The sequence below is a fragment of the Macaca fascicularis genome, chromosome 7 (genome assembly GCF_037993035.2).
Source record: "Macaca fascicularis isolate 582-1 chromosome 7, T2T-MFA8v1.1".
Lineage (NCBI taxonomy): Eukaryota > Metazoa > Chordata > Mammalia > Primates > Cercopithecidae > Macaca > Macaca fascicularis.
Genome location: NC_088381.1, coordinates 151,019,650 through 151,028,973, shown reverse-complemented (window position 1 = coordinate 151,028,973; position 9,324 = coordinate 151,019,650). Strand labels below are relative to the sequence as shown.

Genomic DNA, 9,324 nt, shown 5'->3' with positions numbered 1-9,324 from the left:
TGGGTTGCCAGTTGCCTTGCTGCCTCGCTGACCAACACCTATTGCTGACATCTCATCATTTGTCCGCTGTCCCTACCTTACTGCCTCTTGCCACTTCTTCTCAAGCTACTGGTTGACTTGCCAGTGATGTAGGGCAGCTTCTTGGCTTCACTTAGGAGTGAATTCAAGAACAACCTCGTAGTAGAAGTAAGTAGCTTTATTGAAGTGGCAGTGCTAATAGTTCTGTCACTGCTCATTGCAGAACAGGGCTAGCCCATAGGCACTGCACTGAGAAAAGGAGCCTAGGGGTACTTCTATGGGTTTTAAGTAGCTGTATTTATGCCCACTTTTATTTACATGCAAATTAAGAAATGGGTTATTCAGAAATCTCTAGAAAATGACCAGTAGCTTCTAGGTGTTGCCATGGAATTTGTCAACTGTCGCAGTGCTGCTGGGAATGTCTTATGCTGATGGGGAGCAACAACAAGCAGGGATTGCTTTCAGAGCCACTTTTCAGTTTTAGCCAGTTTTCAATCTGGTCCGGGAGATGAGTCCTGTTTGTCCCCTACCTCACTATGACATCGCCATCACCACAGAGGGAATAAAGGTGAAATTACATTTTAATTAAAATCAGAAAAATATATTTTATGGTGCGTGACTGGCCAGAGAATGTCATAACTGCATTTGCTTACATCTCTATCCCATTCTATAGACTGAGATCTACTCTAAAATAGACACTGAACCGATCCCAGCACCTACTATTTGGCCTACATCAGGGTAACGGTCCATTAAATATTTTAGAATAAATTTGTAGCCAACCTACTGTTGTATCCCCACATTTGCTAAAGAATCAAGTTTTCTGCTTTTATTAAAAACAATTCAAATGAAGTCTCACTCAGAATAATAAAAGGCTGAGAAGAGTGTGTTATTTATTTTGGGGATAGGCACACAATTTCTTTTTTCAATAATTTTTTGGAAGGACTTTCTCGTAAAAACCAGAAAGCCCACTAGACAAATTCTAAAAGAGCTGTAACACTTAAAAATTTTTTCAAATTTTGAGTGACCTGTAAAAGCAAATGAATATATGCCTTTTTTCTACAATCACATGCATCTTTGTTTTTTGTTTTTGTTTTTGTTTTTGTTTTGAGACGGAGTCTCGCTCTGTCGCCCGGGCTGGAGTGCTGTGGCCGGATCTCAGCTCACTGCAAGCTCCGCCTCCCGGGTTTACGCCATTCTCCTGCCTCAGTCTCCCGAGTAGCTGGGACTACAGAGGCCTGCCACCTCGCCCGGCTAGTTTTTTGTATTTTTTAGTAGAGACGGGGTTTCACCGTGTTAGCCAGGATGGTCTCAATCTCCTGACCTCGTGATCCGCCCGTCTCGGCCTCCCAAAGTGCTGGGATTACAGGCTTGAGCCACCGCGCCCGGCGCATCTTTGTTTTAATAGAATAATTTTCAAATAATTTTCAATAATTTTTTCACAATGAAATCCCGGAATTAAATTCTAATATTTATAGGTAATGAAAGCAATTCAGAAACTCAACAGAGAATTTGATTCACTGAGGGAAAATACTTCTTTATTTGCAGAAGGCTTGGAATAAATATTTAAAAGTACAAAAGTTTTAGTGAGCATTGTTTGAAAATCAATGCTTTTATCTGAGAAAACAATCTGATAATAAATATTATCAGAAAATGTAATGCCTCAGGAGAATAAGATTTTTCTGTTATGCCTCAGTCTCTCCTTTGGCTCACTTTCCCATGAGAGTAGAAAGAAATAGATAATATTTTACCTATACCCCAGTTTGAAGAGCAAGAAAATGTAACGATCTGTTTAGTCTAAATCATCAATTCATCAGTACCGTTAGTGATGCATGGTGGGCTTGATTTCCCGTGAATGTATTGCCGGAAATAATCAATCAATTACTCAGTATACTAAACATACTCATTTTTGGCAGAGAAAATAATATTTTTTAATAATATTCTATTAGGTGGTATATTTTATAGGATATATTCTGGTGTATACTATAGTATACGTACTATAAAATATACTAGTTTCAAGTTTCTCTCAAGACTTATTTTTCGCCCATGATCTTAATGAACATGCATAAAAGCTGTTGTCCATTTCTTTATCACTGGGGGGAAGCAAATACGGCAACTCTAGAAACAAGACCCAGTAAGAGAAAGCACTTGCTTTTTGCAACAATTGTGTAGCTCTGTCTAGATTAAAAACTCCACATTTTCCCATTCAATCTCTTCAAAGCTACTTGCTCTCCTGTTTCCTCAGGTTAAGTGTGATGAGAAACAGACCCATGGGTTGTGACCTTTTCTAGGATGAAAGATGCCATGACTAAAATATTCTGTGATTAATGTATATTCATTTTGCTTTTGATAGTACTCAGTGTTGATTCAAGTTTTTCAGATAATTAAAAAACCTGACTTGGTGAGTTACTGCTATGTGTAGCTTGAACTGCTGTGATCTCTGGAATATTTTGTGCCCATATGATTTAAGGAGTTGGCTTGAAGTACACGACTTCAGCTCTTTTTCTGTCTCTTATTCCAAAGTTCAGCTAATAAAGAACACCCTGTTTGAGCTTAAGCATAAGACTTTCCTATTCAGGGACTTCTTAAAAAGGCATAAGGCAAGAACAGATGGAGACTAGCTGTTGCCTGGGAGAGGGAGCAGCTCCAATGGTCATCACATGGGTGCAAGGACTTATCTGAGCCCTTACTGTGTGTGCACATCAGAGCCCATCTCTGTGTGGGCCTAAGTTCCCTCATACCTGTCTTTAAAATCCCTACCTCTACTATCCATCCCCAACCCTCCTAGCACCTCCACATGTTCCGCAACCCATAAGCTCTCCACATTCCCTTCAACTTACGGATTTTTATGGAGACTTCATCACATAGGCATAATCTATTATTAACTAAATCTCCAGCCTCTCTCTTCTTCCAACAGCAGATGAAAAGTGGGGCTGAAAATTCCCAACTTCCAATTGTGGCTTGGCCTTTCTGGTGATGAGCTCCCATCTAAGAGCCCACCAAGAGTCATCAAGGGTCATTAGAACAGAAGACACTCCTATCAATCCCGAAATCCAAAAAAATTCTGGAACTCTGTAACAGAAACCCAGGATCAGAGATGAAAAATTTTACCAATGGATTCTTCCCATACCACTATCTGGAAGAGTTTTAAAAGCTGTGTTTCAGGAAGCAAAGGCAAAGATCTTTCTACTTGCCTATTTATCTGTCTATCATCTGTTGTCTCTCCCTCTCTATCTAAAGAATATATACATATACATACATTCATATGTATATATATATACACACAAACACACACAAATAAAATTTCACAGTTACAGAGTTTGATATTAATGTAGCCACTCCAGCTTGATTTTAATTTATTTTAATTAGTGTTAGCTATTGTATATATGTTTAAATTCTTTTACCGTTTACTTATTTTATCTTTATATTTAAAATGGACTTCTTTTAGGCAGCATATAGTTAGGTTTCGCTTTTGTATTCAATCTAAAAATATCTTCCTTTTAATCATGACACACTATTTTCACTTAATATGTCAAGATTAATATGGTTAAGCATAAAACTGCTGTCTTACTTTTGGTTTTTATTTGTTCTACATAATCTTTTTAAAATGTTTAAAATTTTTTGGCAGTGCACAGTGGCTCACGCCTGTAATCTCAGCACTTTGGGAGGCCGAGGAGTGCGGATCATGAGATCAAGAGATGAAGGCCATCCTGCCCAACATGGTGAAACCCCGTCTCTACTAAAAATACAAAAATTAGCTGGGCATGGTGGTGAGCGCCTGTAGTCTCAGCTACTTGGGAGGCTGAAGCAGGAGAATCACTTGAACCCGGAGGCAGAGGTTGCAATGAGCCAAGATCACACCACTGCATTCCAGCCTGGGCGACAGAGCGAGACTCTGTCAAAAAAAAAAAAAAAAGTTTTTAATTTTTTTTTTTTTTTTTTTTTGAGACGGAGTCTCGCTCTGTCGCCCAGGCTGGAGTGCAGTGGCCAGATCTCAGCTCACTGCAAGCTCCGCCTCCCGGGTTCCCGCCATTCTCCTGCCTCAGCCTCCCGAGTAGCTGGGACCACAGGCGCCGCCACCTCGCCCGGCTAATTTTTTGTGTCTTTAGTAGAGACGGGGTTTCGCCGTGTTAGCCAGGATGGTCTCGATCTCCTGACCTTGTGATCCGCCCGTCTCGGCCTCCCAAAGTGCTGGGATTACAGGCTTGAGCCACCGCGCCCGGCCTTTAAATTTTTTAAACGTAAATTTTATTGTGTATATTAAGGTGTACAACATGATGTTACGAGATACAGATAGTAAAATGATAACTATAATGAAGCAGATTAACATATCCATCATCTCACATAGCTGTCCTTTTTTGTGGGAAGAGCAGCTAAAATTTACTTATTTAGCAGAAATCCCTAGTGCAGTACAATTTTATTAACTATTGTCTCCATGTTATGCATTAGATCTCTAGACTTTGTAACCCTATATGATTTTTGTTTCTTTGCTTTTCTCTACTCCTGTCATCTTTGGGATTAATGAAATAATTTTATGATTCAGTATTTTCTTCTACTAGTTAGTAGTTGTAAATTTTTGTCATGGTATTTTAGTGTTGCTTCATGGTTTATAGTATACCTCTTGAATTTATCACAATATCCTTTGATAGAATTTTGTATCTTTTTATAGAGAGTGTAAAAAACTTACAACAGGACAAGTTGTAGTCCCCTTTATGACATCTGTGCTATTTTTCTCGCAATTTTATTTCTACATATCTTACAAACATTACGATACATTACTGTTTTCTCTTTCAACAGTTAGTTATTATGTAGAAATTAAAATTTTATGTCTGTATTTATCTGTATCATTTCTGGTGTTCTTCATTCTTTTTTGTAGATTCAGATTTCCATTTGACTTTTTTCTTCTAAATAGACTTTCTCAATATTGCTTCTAATTCATTGATACTATTAAATATTAATATTTAATAATAATAAAAAATTATGTCAGCTTTGATAGTACTACATGATTTCAGTTTTTTAAATATGTTTTTTATTTTTACCTTTACTTTTGAAAGCTATTTTTCCTGGGTATAGGATTCTACATTGTCAGTTTTGCTCTTTCATTACTTTAAACATGTTTCTCCATTGTATTCTAGCTTATATTGTTTCTGCCAAGAAGTATGCTATCATTCTTGTATTTGATCCTCTACATAATGTATTTTTTCCTGTTTGTTTTTAAGTTTTTTCCTCATTACTGGTTTTAAGCAACTTCATTAGTGTTGCTTTGTGGTTTTCTTCTTGTTTTAGAGACTTGGAGATCATTGAGGTTGAATCTGTGGGTTTATGGTTTTCATCAAGTTTGGGAAGTTTTCAGTGATTATATCTTCATATTTTTTTTCTGTTCCTCTTCTCTCTTACCTCCTTCAGGGATTCCAATTAATATATTAGCTTAATTAAAGTTTTCCTAGAATTTACTAATATTCAATTTATTTTTCCATTTTATTTTGCATAATATTTAGCACATTTTCAATTTCAATAACCTTTTCTTTTCCTGTGCCTCATCAGGTATGATCCTATTCAATATATTTTCCAATCTCGTGTATTTTAGGTTTCATCCTAGAAGCTTAATTTTTATGTTTTATGTCTTCCATTCCTCTGCTTAAACTTTTCTTTATATTCTTCAACATATCTTACATACTTCTGATAAGTATTTTAGTGCCCTTGCCTATTAATTATATTGCCTATACAATTCATATCTGTTTCTATTAATTGCTGTATTTTTTCTCATAGTGAGCTGTAGTTCCTGCTTCTCTGCACTCCTGGCAATTTTTGTATTTGATGACAGACATTGGAATCTTACATCATTGGCTGTTAGATATTTTTGCATTTCTATAAATATTCTTGAACTCTGTTCTGGGATAGAGTTAAGTTATTTGGGAACACTTTGATCCTTTTAATGCTTGCCTTAAGCTTTCTTAGGTAGACTCAGAGTAGCTCTTACTCTAAGGTTATTTTTCTGCACTAATGAGGCTATACCCATCTGAGTATCCTTACTGACATCTCAGGAATTCACAGGTATTTTTACACCTATGACAGGTGAGAACACAGACTACTTTCAGTCCAGTTTTCTCTCTATGGAATTGTCCCTCTCATCCTTTTACTTGTTTCTTTTTCTAAACCCAGTCACCATACATCCATCTGTTAACCTGTATTCAGCCAAAGACTAATGAGGATCACTCTGAAGATTTCTGTAACATACTCTTTGTGGAATGTTTTCTGCAATACTCTATCTTATGAATTCTAGCTGCTTTATCCTCCCCGGACTTAAACCTCTATCTTACTAATTTTCGGTAACTACTAGGACCTGTGTGTGTGTGTGTGTGTGTGTGTGTGTGTGTGTGTGTGTGTGTGTGGTGTGTTTCCCCTCTCTGTACTGTGAATTGAAAACACTTTCTAGCCATTAGCCTAGGATAAATATTCCACATAACTTAATTCCCTTCTCTTGGGAATTATTATTTTGCACCAGCTATTTTCACATGTATAAAAATCATTGTTTCATAATTTCTTCTGTATCGTTTTTTAGTTTTTTATTTCAGGCAAAGAGGTAAATTTGTTCCCTGTTACTCCATCTTGGTTGGTTGTGTAAGTTTAATCATTTTTTAAGATCAGAAGCATATTTTTGGGAAATAATTCAGTAAGAAATGCATATTAAAGTTTTATCTTTATTTGTTATAATACTAGATCTTTATTCTAATATAGAATACAATATGTTTCATAAATCTCCACTTTTTATCTTGCACTATGTGGGTTGTCATGGAAACAACAATGAAAAATTGTAAAACATGATTACTAGTCCCAAGCTGCTTGCAGATTTTATATAGATACAGGGGGAATAATTAGTTACTATAAAGTCTTCACAAATTAGTCATTAATTTAAAAATTCTAACCCATCTACAGGTCAGCAGTAAAACACGATACCATTTCTGCCTCTAAAGCTAAAATTCTGTTATAAAGTATTGCCTGAATTATAAGAATTATAACTATTAAAAATCGTGTGCTAAGGATTGAATATTTGTGTCCCCACAAAATTCCTGTGTTGAAATAATAACTCCCATTGTGATGTATTAGGAAATGGGGACTTTGATAGGTAATTAGGTCATAGGGACAGAGCCCTCAAGAATTAGTTTAGTGCCCTTATGAAAAGAAACATGAGTGAGATGATAACTTTCTAGACAAAATGGGAATACAAGGTGAAGATAGCCATCTGCAAACTCTGATGTGGGCCCTCACCAGACACTGAATCTTCCTTGCCTTGATTTTGGACTTCCCAGCCTCTAGAATTGTGAGAAACAATTTTATATTGTTTAAGTCACTGATCTATTGTTAATCTATGGTATTCTGTCATAGCAGCCCAGAATAACATGTATGATTGTATAATTGTAAAGGCTGTTTTTGACTTCCAGATGGAAACTAAGAGCTTATTAGAACAGTCTAGAAAAGAAAAAGAAGAAAATTTCTCTGTTAAACTGAAGTTCTGATGATAATTAATGCTTAATCTCATTTTTTTCTAAAATAAGATATATCTCTTCATGTAACCAATAGTAGATACATGAGTTACATAGCATTAACAAATGAAACTGTAAATGTTGTTTGCTCTCTGTGCCATGTACATTCGAGTTTGAATTTTTTCTGGGCTTCCTAATTTCCTAAGGTTCTTTGATTACTGAACTTCTTATCCTTTTCCTTTGATCTGATTTTCCTTCTCCACCCTTTTCTTTTTGTAACACACAGGGAAGCCTCAGTCTTTTGAAATCACTAATTCTCTTTCACAGAATATCAAAATGGAGCAATTTCAGTGATGGCTCAGTGTCTAGGATTATGGGTTTTCTTCCAAAAAAAGTGCTAATTTTTTAAAAGTTTTCTCTTACTTAGTTCAAATATTTTATCCACTAAACTTCACAGAGCCAATGCTCTTAGGTAACTTATTCTCTCTTATCTCTTCCTTCTCTCTCTCTCTCTTTCACTTTCACACACATACACACACACTTTCTTACTGTCATTCTCTCCTCTATTTTTTAGTTTAACTTAAGTTAATATACAAAATAAGTTATCTTTTCTTAAATTTCTGCCTATTTTGTGCATCTAACACAAATCTGTTACACTTTATTTATACTGCCAAAATGGATCCTTTGCAAAGGGACTAATTTAACCTCAATTTTATTTCATTTTAATTATTTTACTTACAGACTGTGGCACATTTGAGTTATAGGTCACAAATAGAAATAAAAGAATTGGATACTGGATTATTGAATGTTGTGTGGAGAAGAATTTGTTTCATCACTTGGAGAAGGACTGCTTAGTGCATATACCTGATGTGAACTGGTGTTATTTATAAGTGTAGAGCAATCTGAAAATGTCATTATGGTAGGAATGTACTCCTGCTTTAAGGGAGGCAAAGCCTAATTTTCTCTTTCACCTTTAAGTCAGTCAGTTCAATGTCTGCTATTCCCCAACTACAGGAAGACATTATAAATGTGATTAAAATATGATTTTTGTTGGATGTCTGACAGAATAGTTCCTACTGAGAAGGCAGGCACAGTAAAAAGAAAAGTAGTTTAAGATACATCATATTAATGGAGAGTACACTTACAAAGAAGTCTCTTGAATCATTTTGAGAATCATGAACAAACTGGAAACCGAAGTTGCTGTGAACTGAAAACACTCTTGAAACTGCATGGTGACGGCAACTGGGGCTAACAGCTAAGAAGGTTACATGGCAATCAGATTCTCATAATTTTTCTCACCACTACTGAGTTACTGAATACTGGTAATCTCCCAGCGGAGGGTGTTCTTGGTTCATTTCCAAAATAAAGAAGTTAGAATAAGCATACAAGGTCTTGCATACTTACTTATGCTAAGCTTCGGACCCGTTGTGGTTCATCCATTCTATTATTACTAAATGTTGCTCATGCTGAGAAGCTCCCTAGCACTAAGAGTCTCACACTTTATTTTAAACCTCAGAGCTTTAAATCAAATACATGATTTAATATATTCCTGGTCCCTCAAAAAAAGAGAGGCTCAGCTGTCCAAGCCCCAGACAACCCCTGGGGAAGGTAAAAGTTCATAATGCCTGAAATTTCATTCACATTAGTGAATAACAAGCAAAGTTGTCAAAAGATGTTGGATTAAAGTGTTTTTTATAAACATACAAAATTTAAAAAGTATAAACATGATAAAAAGTTATAGCATCACATCATAACACCTGTAAAGTCATAGCACTGGGGGTAAATGTTTGTGTGCCAGAGCTATCAGCCTTTTCAACTATGTAAT

General features: G+C 36.0%; 1 non-coding gene across 1 annotated transcript; it reads right to left on the bottom strand.

Moving 5' to 3' along the window:
- Positions 1-955: 955 nt before the first annotated feature.
- Positions 956-1,017, bottom strand: LOC123574807 (U7 small nuclear RNA). The gene has a single exon (XR_006699992.1). It is a non-coding gene; the product is annotated as a U7 small nuclear RNA (small nuclear RNA).
- Between the last annotated feature and the right edge of the window lie 8,307 nt (positions 1,018-9,324).